This window comes from Mesoplodon densirostris, chromosome 14, assembly GCF_025265405.1.
Source record: "Mesoplodon densirostris isolate mMesDen1 chromosome 14, mMesDen1 primary haplotype, whole genome shotgun sequence".
NCBI lineage: Eukaryota > Metazoa > Chordata > Mammalia > Artiodactyla > Ziphiidae > Mesoplodon > Mesoplodon densirostris.
In genome coordinates, this window is record NC_082674.1 from 89142689 (window position 1) to 89156738 (window position 14050).

The following is a 14050-nucleotide window of genomic DNA, read 5'->3' on the forward strand; positions in this document are numbered from 1 at the left end:
CTTTAACAGACTTTGTGTATGTAGCATTAAAGTTCAAAAAGCACTGACCTACACTGCCCCTTCCGAACCTTGAGTTTCTAGTTCTGGAACTCCATTTCCCAAACTGTTTCATGTGTTACACGGAGGTAACACCCGAGAAAAACAGTATTTTCCATTCACATGTGGGAAACTCTCCATACTACACTTCCAGTAGGAAATTCGTGATCAAAATATCAGCAGCATACTTAAAGTTCCAAAATATTCTGTAGGAGAGAAAACTTTCACCATGAAGTTTCTGAACATATCTGAGCACAAAATGTCTTTGAAAAAAAGTGAGCCTTAACTACTACCGCTAACACCCCCGGGCCTGGGGCTTCGCCCATCCGTTAGCTAAAGAACTTCCATCTCCGCCTCAGAGCTCCCTGACTCGCAGCACCTTACGCATGCTGGATTAGTAAGTGGTCGCGACGGGCGTGCTGCTCTCCACACTGTAATAAGTGACGGTACGTTTCTAAATCACCGCCTCTTAAAAATAGCGGAGTTCGTCATCTGTGTGATTTAGCTGCGGGGATGCGCAAGATGAGTGCCCCAGGGTGAGCCTGCCAGTTAAGGCGGACGCCAGGAATGGGAGACTGACACCAAACGCACACCCAGGCCCCCACCTTGAGTCCGCTTGGTTGTTTGTTTGTTTGTTTGTTTTTCTGTTTGACACAACTTCTCCACCGTGTGCCCCACAGGAAACCTGTAGCTCGGAGTGGGTTCAGGGGTGCCTCGGATGCTCCCAGGAAAGGACGGGAACCCTTGCAGTTCTGGAGGAATTCGGAGACGCCATCACTCGACCCCGGGAGAACACCACACCGGCAGGCCGAAGAGCTCACGGGGGTCGGACCAGCCCAGACCCGGGGGGCGCCCACCCCCGCCGCGGCCCACCCCTGCCGACCCCCGCCCCGCCCCGCACACCTGGCTCCCGGCCGCGCCCTAGGCGAGCGCCGAGCCCCCAGAGCACAGCCAGGAGCCTCGCGAACACGGTGGGGGAGGAGGCAGTTTCCAGGGTCGCCGCCTCCGTACCTGTCCTGTCAGGGGCTCCGCGCCCGGTTCCGGGCCCTACCGACGACCGACGCCCAAGCCCTAGCAGGGGCCCGCCCCGCCCTCATGGGCTGCCCGCCGTGCCGCCCGACCCCTGTAGGCCCGTCCCAGGCCCTCTAGCCGCCGAGGCCCAGAGGCGCTCTGGGTCGGGGGAACACGCTACTCTTCCCCGAAGACCAGTCCGGGTTAAATACCGCGCGCTGAGCGCGGCCGAGAAGACTTCAGTCAGGCACAAAGCTGGACACCTGGAGCGAACTATGCGCGTGCGCACTGTACACGGGAGGCCGATTAGGCCCACAGGAGAGAGGCGAGCGGTGGCCAGCGACCTCTGCAGGCAGAGGGTAGACAGCCCAGAGAGGAGCCCGAGGATTCCTCTGCGGTGGGCAAAGGGCTCCCCCAGAGGGTGGCTACGCTTTTGAGTGCTAAGCTGTTAATTAAAACAATACTAGTAAACCATCTTTCGTCAGGTAGCTTGAGGAAAAAATTAAAATTTGCTGCCTTTCAGTATTATCCATCCTATGGGGATTCAGGCATTCTCATGCCCTTATGCAAATTTACGTAATGGACTTTGGCATTTTTTAGTTAAAAGAAAAAGAAAACGTGGGCGGTAGGAGTGGCAGCGGCTGAAGTAGGAGATAGATGGGCCCCTGGACTGGACAACTGGTGCTTGTCAAATGGAGCAAAACTGAAGCTTATCCTCAGCCAGACCAGAATGCAAGGCCCATTTCCCTTCCTTCATTGATATGGAGGGAATGAACTAGCAGTGGGGTATTTGTTGCAGTAAAAATAGAAATGAGACTTTTCTTTTTGGATAAACAAGGAAAAAAAGTAAACAATGAACAGGTTGGGGAAACAGCATAACCAGGCCTGAAAGTGTTAAGCAATCTTGGTTATTCTTTAGCTGTTACTACTCATAAACACGTGTAGCTAGACTTGTCCTTAGCAAAGTCTCCTACACACCCTTGCAGCACTTCATTTCAGAAAGAAGGTCACAGCTGATAACTTCAGGGACACCAGACCCGGTTGCTGAGCTGCCTGACGCCAGCTTTGGCCATGAATTTGCAGAAGAAAAGAAATGCAAGACCTTAATTACTTTGAGCCTTATCACCTACCCCAGACCAGAGCCCCAAGCTATAAAAACCTTTCCCTGTGGGGGTAGGGGGGGCACAGGTCTTGAGGCTCTAGCCTGCTGTGTTTCCCCCTTTTGCCTAGCAAAGAATAAAGCTACTTTCCTCCTTCCTCCAAAACTCCGTCTCCGTATTTCTTTTTGGCATTGGTGCACAGAAAACCAAGATTTTGGCATCATGGCCAGGCAACCCAGCTTCGCGAAGATTCGTGGCATGCTGTGGCCCGCAGGCACCCAGCACGCGCCCGCCCGGCTGCCAAGGTGCCCAAGAGGAAGGTCAGCTCTGACGAGGGGGCGGAGAAGGAGGAGCCCAAGAGGAGACCAGCGATGTTGTTGGCTAAAACAGCTTCTGCAAAAGTGGAAACGAAGCCAAAAAGGTGGAAGGAAAGGATAAATATTCAGGCAAAAAAGTGCAAACCAAGGGGAAAATGGAGCAAAGGGAAAACAGGCTGAAGTGGCTCACCAAGAGACTAAAGAAGGCTTACCTGCAGAAAACAGAGAAAATAAAAATGAGGAGAGGCCAGCCTCTGATGAAGCAGGAAAGAAAGAAGCCAAGTCTGATTAATATCAAACACCCGGTCCTATCAGTGGTCCCTGTCTCCCTTGTTGTACAATCCAGAGGAATATTTTTATCAACTATTGTGTAAATGCAAGTTTTTTAGTAGCTCTAAAAACATTTTTTAAAAGGAGGCAGGGGCTTCCCTGGTGGCGCAGTGGTTGAGAGTCTGCCTGCTAATGCAGGGGACACGGGTTCGAGCCCTGGTCTGGGAGGCTCCCATATACCACGGAGCAGCTAGGACCGTGAGCCACAACTACTGAGCCTGCGCGTCTGGAGCCTGTGGTCTGCAACGGGAGAGGCCGCGATAGTGAGAGGCCCACGCACCGCAAGAAGAGTGGCCCCCGCTTGCCACAACTAGAGAAAGCCCTCGCACAGAAACGAAGACCCAACACAGCAAAAATAAATTAATTAATTAATAAAAGAACACCAAAGAAGTTTAAACACAAATGCTCTTACAAAAAAAAAAAGGAGGGAATCCCACTTCATCTCATTTTTTAAGTGTGTGACAGGTAAGAGCTAAATCGGACTCCACATTGGATCTGTTTCTTTGACTTTAACCTTTGATTTTCGTTGCTTTTGTTACTATAATCGTACATAATGGCCTGCCTCAGGAAACCCTGCCCACCTGTGAATGGCTGCACGAAAAAAGAAACTAACACATCCCTCACTGAGGCTGGTCATTCCAGGAGCTGTTTTGCAAGACCGATGGCCCTTTTACTTTACTTCCTCACCGCCTCTCCCTCTCTGATCCTATAAAAGAAACTGGCATCCAGACCCAGATAAGATGGTTTATCAGAGACACTAGTCTGCCATCTTCTCGGATAAAGTCGTCTTCCTTACCTCAACACCTCATCTCCGATTCATTGGCCTGTCGTGCGGAGAGCCGAGCAAGCTTGGACTCGGCAACAAATTTAGCGAGCCAACCAGGAGCCTTGCTCGTGTCTAGCCAGCCCTGGTCAGGGAATATTGAGGCAAGGGCCTAGCAGCTGCCAGGACCGTTTGTCCTGAGGATCTTCCCTTCAAAACTCCCTGAAGCGGCACTGGCTATCCCAGCACTTGGCAATTGAAGCAAGGAACCGACAAACTTCAATTTGGTGCTACGAGTCAATGGACTCGATTCGATTTGGAGGGTAAGTCGCTCTGGCGTGCACGCCAGGAACATGTTCCCCCCTCAATCTGGGCTTTTCCTTTACAGGACAAGCCAATCTGGTTGGGGTACCCTGCTGGAGCGGGGAATTGTTGTTGGACTCTGCCCGATCCTGGGAACTGGTTCCCTGGGAACTAGTTCATTGGTTTTGTAGGGTAAGTCTACCCGATCTGGGAACTAGTTCATTGATTTTGTCTTGGTTTTGTGTGCATCGATGCTGGAATTTGTGCCTTTTATGTTGGAATTTGTTGGCATCTTCTGTGTCTTGGTGTCACCAAACTTTTAAAAGTGGAAAATACTCCATCTATCCATCTATTGGGGGAATATATTATATAAATGGGCAAAACATAGCCATGAGCCTATGACTAAGAAAGACATCATGTACTATTGTAATAGGGTGTGGACCCAATATATGTTAGGATCAGAAGAACAATGGCCCCTGAATGGCTCACTCAATTATTATACAGTCTCGCAGTTAGAAATGTTCTGCAAAAGAGCAGGGAAAAGAGATGAGATTCTATATGTAGGAGCATTTATGCTATTGCATCAGGAGGAAAAGGAATCAGGGCTGCCACCTTATGGTGCAGCAGTCTGAAAGAAAACTCAAGGGAAAACCTGTTCTACAAGGGAAGAGAAAAGAATGAGAGTGGGGACATGTTATTTCAAAACTTAACCCCCCGTCCAGCCTATCTAGCTCCCCCAGTGACCAAGCAGGCTGAACCAGCAGTTGTTCCAACTGCCCCCCCACCATGCCACCAACATATTCACTGCCTCCTGTTTCCCCTACCCAAGGGGATCAAACAGAAGTTTCTATGGTAACACCCGGGACACAGGGACCTGGTTTAGTATCACCATCTAAGACCCGACAGGGCACCCAATTTGGACTGGGAGCCACTTCTGCAGCAGGGCAATTTCCCTTGTCCCAATATCTTGTAAGAGGCCAGGACACTCCCTTGGACTTGAGGCTTGCAATTCTGATTTCCCCACAGGAGCCCCAGTTAACATTGACAGTGGGGAACAAGTTGATAGATTTTCTAATAAATACGGGAGATCTTAAGAGGCTTGTAAATATTAAACAAAGGGGAGACAAACTCATCCTAGGAGAAACTTGCCTGTATCTTGCCTATATACAAATGTCCTCTCTGGTTTTCTCAAAAACCCTTATCTCTGCCATCTTCTTAAAATGCAAATTTTGAAAAAGAGGGTACAGTAATTTAGAACTTGACTTGTTTTCCATAAATATTAGTAGAAAGGGTTTAGCCAGCTAGACAAGTGAGCTTGATTTGTTCCGTCTGCCAGAAACCCAACTTTAATGCAACCTCTTTTGTAAACCAATGGGTTTTACATTGCTGTACCTGACTCAGGGCTGAACTTTTGAAATGAGAACTATGATGTCTCTCTGTTTTTGTGTTTGTATGTGTTTTTGTCTTTGGATAACACTGCTGAGGTTAATCTGTAAATGAGCCCTATTTAACTGGCATAAAGAAAAGTAAGTGCTTACAAACCAAACAATTCTAAATACAAGAGAAATTAAGCTAAATGAATTTCAGGTTCACGTGAACTGGGAAATATTTAGTATGAAATTAATACCTGGTATTAATGTTTAAGTTTGTTGATCTAATTAATACAGACATGTCTTTAGAGCCATCAGCATTATATATAGTACTTTCACTGCACCTAGGTTTAATAAAAGTTAAATGAAATCTTGTTACATCTGTTGCAAATTTGTCAGCAAGAAAAATAACTTGATATGATGAAATTAAAGTAAATATAAATGAAATAAGATCTTTTAGGTAAGCTATAAGAATAATTTTGTCTTAAAAATCATCTAAAATAGTTTCTCCAGATTTTGGTAACTATTACTTGCCTCTTGGTTGTCACTGGAAATTAAGGTTTTTAAGAGTCGGGGATTCTAACTTAAATATATAATTAAAGCTACTGAAAATAATAAACCATTTCAGCATGGTAGAATGTGTGTTTTCAGTTAAGAAGATATGAGGAATGGAATTACATTTTACTGAGAAAGTTTTATACATGGCCAGGATTAACTAAATTTCGATTGAAGTTACCTAAGTAAGTGGATTTCGTTAAGTAAGCTAATACAAGACTGGAATTTGATCTCTCTCTCTCTGTTAGAAGTGCTCCTTTTGATAACAGATTATATAAGTTTCTGTGTCATTAGGTAATCCGTATTTGTTTTCTTTTAATCATTTTGTGACTTTGGTTAAATGAATAAGTACTGTTTCTCAGTGACCTATGATCCTGTTGTGTTTTAAAACCTTTTTGATATTTTTAACAAACTTCCTAAATATCAAAATCTGAATAAAGCTTTTTAGCCTCCAACTGACTCTGAGATACTTCAAAAGAACATCTCTGAGACATCTCAGAGAGAGATGTCAAACTAATTTTATTTGGTATGTTAAATTACTTCAAAAACATTGTCAAGTGATTGGAGATGAACCTTAGGTTATGGTGTATGAATAAATGTCATTTTTATAGATATTCCAAAATTTATATGGAATCCCTAACATCTGCTATGTCCTGATATGTTATCAATCATAATACTAGTTATTCTAAAATGTTATATCCAAGTTTCCTGCTAATTACCTTGTACTCAAATCTTTAACCATGCTATTTTAAGTTTTGTCCTGATGCTTTTACAAAATGAAGATTTTCAAGAAGACTGATAAAAAGGAACTTTTTAAGAAATATAAGTTTCTGATAGCCTTTAGATAATATCACTGGACTGGGTAACATATGACAAAACTAATGGGAAACCTGATTATTTCATCCAGATCAATGGGAATTAATTACATGAGACTGAAAAAATGATAAATATGATTTATGACTTTGGGAAATATACTGACTTTAATCTTTGTTTTTCAGAAAAACCTTTTCCCTTATGCGATGACCTACAACAAGTTGATAAAGTATGCCTTTGTAAACAAAGGTGAAACATTTATCTTTTTCTCTCTATGTGATCCTGCCAGAATTTTTTGTCTCCAGCTGGCTCTCCTGTGGACTTGATACTATGTTAATCATTGTTTGAATTTGTTCATTTCCAAATTGTTTGTGCTTTGTTTCTCCCTGCAGCACTATGTCTTTGTCAATGCTACTAGCTGCATTACTTATATCCTATTTTATAAGATTGTTGTCGCTTGCAGTACCCAGTGTGTAACCAGGCCTCCAAACAAAACTTCTATGGCTAAACATCTTAAGAAAATAGATCACTTTTATAACATAAAATAATTGTAATAATATGATTCTAGGTATGGGAAGAAGCAACAAGGGAAAATGTCTCCTGGATCATAATTAGAGGATCCAGAGAATCTTTAATTATCAGTAGGGCCTAATCCAAAAATTAGCACCTGGAATGGCATATCAAGAATCTTTGCCTGACCTGGGATGAGCCTCCCTGCACCGTGGGACAAAATTTGATAGAGAAATGTCTCCCAAATATTGGTCAGATTCCTGACCAAGAGGAGAGGTTCAGTCATCAGCGATTGCAGCCCTCCAACTTGAGCTAGTGAACCCTGAGGAAACTCAGGAAGGAGAAGAATACCTGCTATCTAGCAGCCATCAGACTGCAGCCACTCCCTATGGTGAGCCCTGAGGACACTCAGGATGTGAAAATACAGGATACAGGCTACAGATAGGTGTGGTGCAGATCAAAGGGATGATTTCAGTGAGCCCAGACCCTTGCATCTTCCCATACATAGAAAAACGCTCAATTCCTTAACTGGTTATTTGGGGAAAGGTGAGGGGAAAATGGAATTTGAGATGTACCAACATCAAAGGTATGTCCCAGTTCAGTATGTATGTATGTATGTATGTATGTATGTATGTATGTATGTATGTATTTATTTATTTATTTAAGGCTGTGTTGGGTCTTCGTTGCTGTGCGCGGGCTTTCTCTAGTTGCGGTGAGTGGGGGCTACTCTTTGTTGCGGTGAGCGGGCTTCTCATTGCGGTGGCTTCTCTTGTTGCGGAGCACAGGCTCTAGGCGTGTGGGCTTCAGTAGTTGCAGCTCGCGGGCTCAGTAGTTGTGGCTTGCGGGCTCTAGAGCACAGGCTGAGTAGTTGTGGCGCACGGGCTTAGTTGCTCCACGGCATGTGGGATCTTCCCAGACCAGGGCTTGAACCTGTGTCCCCTGTATTGGCAGGCGGATTCTTAACCACTGTGCCACCAGGGAAAACCAATTTAAAGGCTTTTAAAGGCACTGTGTAGACACATTTTTTATTGTGGTAAAACATACATAGCATAACATAAAATTTACCATTTTAACCATTTTTAAGTGTACTGTTCAGTGACACTAAGTATATTTACATTATTGTGCAACCATCACCAGTATCCATCTCCAGAATTTTCTCATCTTCCCATATGGAAACTCTGTATCCTTTAAACACTAACCCCCTTTTCTCCCCTCACCCTAGTCCCTGGTAACAATCATTCTACTTTCTGTCTCTATGAATTTGACTATTCTAAGTACCTCATATAAATAGAATCATACAATATTTGTTCTTTTGTGTCTGGCTTATGTCTTCAAAATTCACTCGTGTTGTACCATGTATCATCATGTATCATTATTTCTTTCCTTTTTAAAGCTGAATAACATTCCATTGTATGTATATACCACATTTTGTTTAGCCATTCACCCGTAATGGACATTTGGGTTGTTTCTAGCTTTTGGTTATTGTAAATAAGCACATTTTAAAAAACATAAGTACGTAGCCCATTCATCCCATCCCCAAGATCCCTAACCAAAGCAACTCGATGCCAGTGGTGTTGGTTTGTGGTTCCAGAGCTAGTCTCTGAAAACGTAAGCATTTTAGATGCAAACAGCATCTTCGTATACACACTATTCTGAAACTTGTTTTTTTTTTTTACTTGAAGTATAGTTGATTTACAGCGTTGTATTAGTTTCTGGTGTACAGCAAAGTGATTCAGATATATGTATACATGTATATACATATATACATATTCTTTTTCGGATTCTTTTCTGTTATAGGTTAATACAAGATATTGAATATTGAAACCTGGACAGCTACATGTAAAAGAATGAAATTACAACATTCTCTAACATCATATACAAAATAAACTCAAAATGGATTAAAGACGTAAATGTAGGGAGTTCCCTGGTGGCCTAGTGGTTAGGATTCCGGGCTTTCATTGCCGTGGACCTGGGTTCGATGATCCATGGTTGGGGAACTGAGATCCTGCAAGTGGTGTGGCAAAACAAAAACAAAACAAAACAAAACCCTAGGTGTAAGACTGGATACTATAAAACTCCTAGAGGGAAACATAGGCAGAACACTCTTTCACATAAATTGAAGCAATATTTTTTTGGATATATCTCCTAGTAACTGGTAATGGAAACAAAAGCAAAAGTAAACAAATGGGACCTAATTAAACTTAAAAGCTTTTGCACAGCAAAGGAAACCGTGAACAAAACTAAAAGACAACCTACAGAATGGGAGACAATATTTGCAAACAATGGATTAATTCCCAAAATATACAAACAGCTTATATAGCTCAATATCAAAAAAACCAAACAACCCAATCAAAAAATGGGCAGAAGACCTAAGTAGACATTTCTCCAAAGAAGACATAGCCAACAGGCATATGAAAAGATACACAATATCACTAATTATTAGAGAAATGCAAATCAAGACTAGAGTGAGGTATCACCTCACACCAGTCAGAACGGCCATCATCAAAATGTCTACAAATAATAAATGCTGGGGGGGAAGTCCCTGGCAGTCCAGTGGTTAGGACTCCACACTTCCACTGCAGGGGGCATGGGTTTGATCCCTGGCTGGGGAACTAAGATCCCACAAGCCACACGATGTGTCAAAAAAATAAAAAATTAAAAAATAAATGCTGTGGAAGGTGTGGAGAAAAGGGAACCCCCTACACTGTTGGTGGGAATGTAAACTGGTGTAGCCACTATGGAGAACAGGATGGAGGTTTCTTAAAGAACTGAAAACAGAGTTACCATATGATCCAGCAGTCCCACTCCTGGGCATATATCTGGAAAAGATAAAAACTCTAATTTGAAAAGGTACATGCACTCCAATGTTCACTGCAGCACTATTTACAGTAGGCAAGACATGGAAGCAACCTAAGTGTCCATTGACAGATTAACGGATAAAGAAAATGTGGTATACATATACCACAGAATATTACTCAGCCGTAAAAAGGATGAAATAATGCCATTCACACCAACATGGATGGATGCAGAGATTATCATACTAAGTGAAGTAAGTCAGACAGAGGAAGACAAATATCATATGATATCACTTATATGTGGAATCTAAAAAAAAATGATACACATGAACTTATTTACAGAACAGAAACAGACTCACAGACTTCAAAAACAAATTTATGGTTACCAAAGGGGAAAGGTTGAGGGGAGGGAGAAAGTAGGAGTTTGGGATTAATGTATACACACTACTGTATATAAAATAGATAATCAAGCAAGACCTACTGTATAGCACAGGGAACTCTACTCAATATTCTGTAATAAATGTTATGGGAAAAGAATCTGAAAAAGAATGGATATATGTATATGTATAGCTGAATCACTTTGTTGTACACCTGAAACTAACACAACATTGTAAATCAACTTTACTCCAATATAAAATAAAAAATTTTTAATTAAATAGATAAACAGTAAGGACCTACTGTATAGCACAGGGAAATATATTCAACATCTTATAATAATCTATAATGGTAAAGAATTTTAAAAATTATATATATATATATATATATATATATATATATATATGTATGTAACTGAATCACTTTGCTTTACACCTGAAACATTTTAAATCAACTGTACTTCTACTGAAGTTTAAAAACAATGAAGGTACAATAAAGACATTTCAAACAACACTGAAGAAGTTTGCTATCACTAAATCCTGTATTAGTAGTCTACTGCTGCATAACAAAATTATTACAAACTCATTGGCTTAAAAGAAAACATGTATTATCTCACAGTTTCTATGGGTAACGAGTCTGGGTACAGATTAGCTGGGTCCTCTGCTCAGGATCTCACCAGGCCAAAATCAAGGTGTCACCCAGGGCTGCAATCGCATCTGAGCTCCAGGTCCTCTTCTAAGCTCACTGGTTATTGGCAAAATTCAGCTCCTTTCAACTGTAGAACCGAAGCCTCAACTACTAGAGTCCATGTGGCCTTCTCCACAATGTGGCAGTTTGCTTCTTCATGATAAACAGGAGAATCTCTCTGACTTCTAAGAAGGCCTGAACCCTTTTAAAGGGCTCACCTGATTAGGCCAGATCCACCCAAAATAACCTCCCCTTTGATTATCTCAAAGCCAATTGGTTACCTGAGTCTTTAACCCGCCAACCTATCTAAAATTTCAAACTGGGCCCCTTATCATGGCACTCCTTCTTTCCTTTCTTGCTTCACTTGTGTCCATAGCACTCATATGAGTGTTATGTAATTTTACCATATATTTTTGTTTATTATCTCTCTTACTCCACTAGAATATACACTTCTTGAATTCATGGATGTTTATCTGTTTTACTCATCACTGTAGAACAATGCCTAGATCAGTTGACACTCTATTAATTTATTCATTTAATAAATTAATTCATTAAATTTAAGATCATTTAATGAATAAATTAATGAATGACACAGACCGTGGAAAGCTTTGAGGAACTCAAATGTAGAAAGATGTAATTTAAAGATGTGAAGAAAAGTATGGTAGACGAATAAATATTGTTCAGTCACACGCACACAAAGCCAAATGGTTATAGACTTTAGTTACATCAGCAAATCCCATTAACCCAATATATAACATAATCACAGAAGTAAAATTCTATCATGTTCATGAGATCTGCTCACACCCAGGGGGAAGAGATTATAGAGAATGTGTACACAAGTGGGTAGGGATCTTGGGAGCCATCTTAGAATTCTGTCTACCACAAATCCTCATGAAAGGAACTTCTAAAGGACGTACTTCAGGGTAGAAGGAAGATAATCCCAGATGGAAGATCTGAGACACAAGAAAGAAGAGTGAGCAAAGAAAATACTAAACATATGGAAATACTAAAATACTAAAACATATGGAAATACTAAAATACTAAAACAAAGAAAATACTGAACTAAACACATTTACATACTAAACATAAATCCATACAAATATCAACTATTTAAAATAACAAAATATCTGATTGGTGAAATTAATGAAATAACAATATAATTAAAATATTGGGTTACAGAAGCATATGAATTCAAAGAGAATGAGTAATGTTAAAGAACTCTAAGCTCTATGTATTGTTTGAAAGAAGAATAAAGATATTGATTAAAGCTGTTAAATAAATATGCAGGGACTTCCTTGGTGGTCCAGTGGTTAAGACCCCAGGCTCCCACATGTGGCACGGCCAATAAAATAAAATAAAATAAAATAAATAAATATGCAGGTTAAGGGACTTCCCTGGTAGTCCAGTGGTTAAGAATCCGCTTTCCAATGCAGGAGACACGGGTTCGATCCCTGGTTGGGGAACTAAGATCCCACACGACACAGGGCAACTAAGCCCTCACGCTGCAACCACAGAGTCTGTGCTCTACAACTAGAGAAGCCCATGTGCTGCAACAAAAACCCAGCACAGCCAAAAAAATATATATATATATACAGGTTAAAAATTTTAGACTAACCACTAAAGAACAGAAGTAGATTGTGTATTAGAGAGGGAGTTTAAAAATGGAAAACTCGGGACTTCCCTGTGTCCAGTGGTTAAGACTCCACACTTCCACTGTAGGGGCCGCAGGTTTGATTCCTGGTTGGAGTAGTAAGATCCTGTGCACAGCGCAGCCAAAATAAAGGAAAAATCATCCCACTGCACTCTAAGATGCTCCCAACCAACCTCCTCTCCTTTATTCAGGGTCAGACCTGTATCACAGTCCAGTGGATCTCCCTGCTTCTTCCCCACTTTCTCTCACAGCCATTTGCCCTAGCGAGTTTCTTGTACCTTTAATCCTCGATTAATTGGCATCTGTTTCTCGTATAATGTCCGTAGACTAACACAAATTCCCAATTTATTTTATAAAATGAATCTATCCATGACAGCAAAACCAGACAATGGCAATATAAATAAGGAAAAGTACAGTACAGGCCAATCTCATTTATGAATAAACAGTTCCAAGCAAAAACATGAGTATACTAAATTTAGCCATGTATACAAAATTAACACTCTGACAAAGTTGGTTTAAATGCAAGTTTGGTTTAATACTAGAAAATCAATTAAGGTCTAAGAAAAGAAATAAAATTTATAATAGTTGAAAGAGAAGAAGTAAATGTTATTATTCCCAGATGGTGTGATTTTCTATGTGGAAAAACCAAAAGTCTACAGATAACTTGTCAGAATTAGATAACTTAATAAAGTTGCTTGATGTATGATTAATACACAAAATTTAAAATACCATTTGCAATAGCATAAAAAGTAAGGTATCTGGAATTAAATATAATAAAACTTGTGCAAGATCTTTATGGGTAAAATTATTCAAAATTTTATAAAGATATTAAGAAGATTTAAATAGACAAAAATACACTTTGCTCATGTTTAGAACTCATTATCATAAAAACTTCAATCCCCCAAGTAGATGTAGTGCAATCCCAACAAGGTTTGTGTATGTGAAATTTGAAAAGCTGATTCCAAACTTTATGTAGATTTAAAAGAAGCAATGCACTCTCACTCTCAGAATTCACTGACCTTATTGCATGACTCAGCACCCAGGAGCAGCTGGTTGATAGAAAGGTGGAATGGTTACCTGTAGGCTCAGTTACAGTACCAGCTGGGAGACAACACCCTATGAAGTTGGGATGCTGTCCTACAGGATGTGGCATATGCCTTAATCCAGAGGACACTATGTGGTACCGTCTCCCCCAAGGCCAGGAACCAGGAGGTACAGGTAGAAGTTTCCCCTCTTACTGGTACATCTAATACCCACCGAAAGGACTCTTACTCCCCATCACCACAACATGGGACTCGGTAGGTTTGGAGATCCTAGTGCCCAAGACATGAATACTTCTATCAAAGTACTAGCAGTAAAGTAGAAGCTGAAACTGTCCTCTGGCTGATCTGAGTTCTCACGCCCCTGAACCAACAGAAAGAGGAAGTGGTCACT

General features: G+C 41.2%; 1 protein-coding gene across 3 annotated transcripts in view; it reads right to left on the reverse strand.

The window, feature by feature from the left end:
- The window catches only part of DCTN1 (dynactin subunit 1), a 30311-nt gene extending 29109 nt beyond the window's left edge, over positions 1-1202 (reverse strand). The window contains exons 1-2 of one of the 3 annotated variants that reach the window (XM_060116632.1): positions 1048-1202; positions 642-788 (exon numbers count right to left, since the gene is read on the reverse strand). The gene's annotated coding sequence lies outside the window, so the exon portion shown is untranslated. Of the gene's footprint in view, positions 1-641; positions 789-939; positions 1015-1047 lie in introns of those variants that run through there. The other 2 variants (XM_060116631.1, XM_060116633.1) reach the window with 2 other exon arrangements.
- Positions 1203-14050: the final 12848 nt, after the last annotated feature.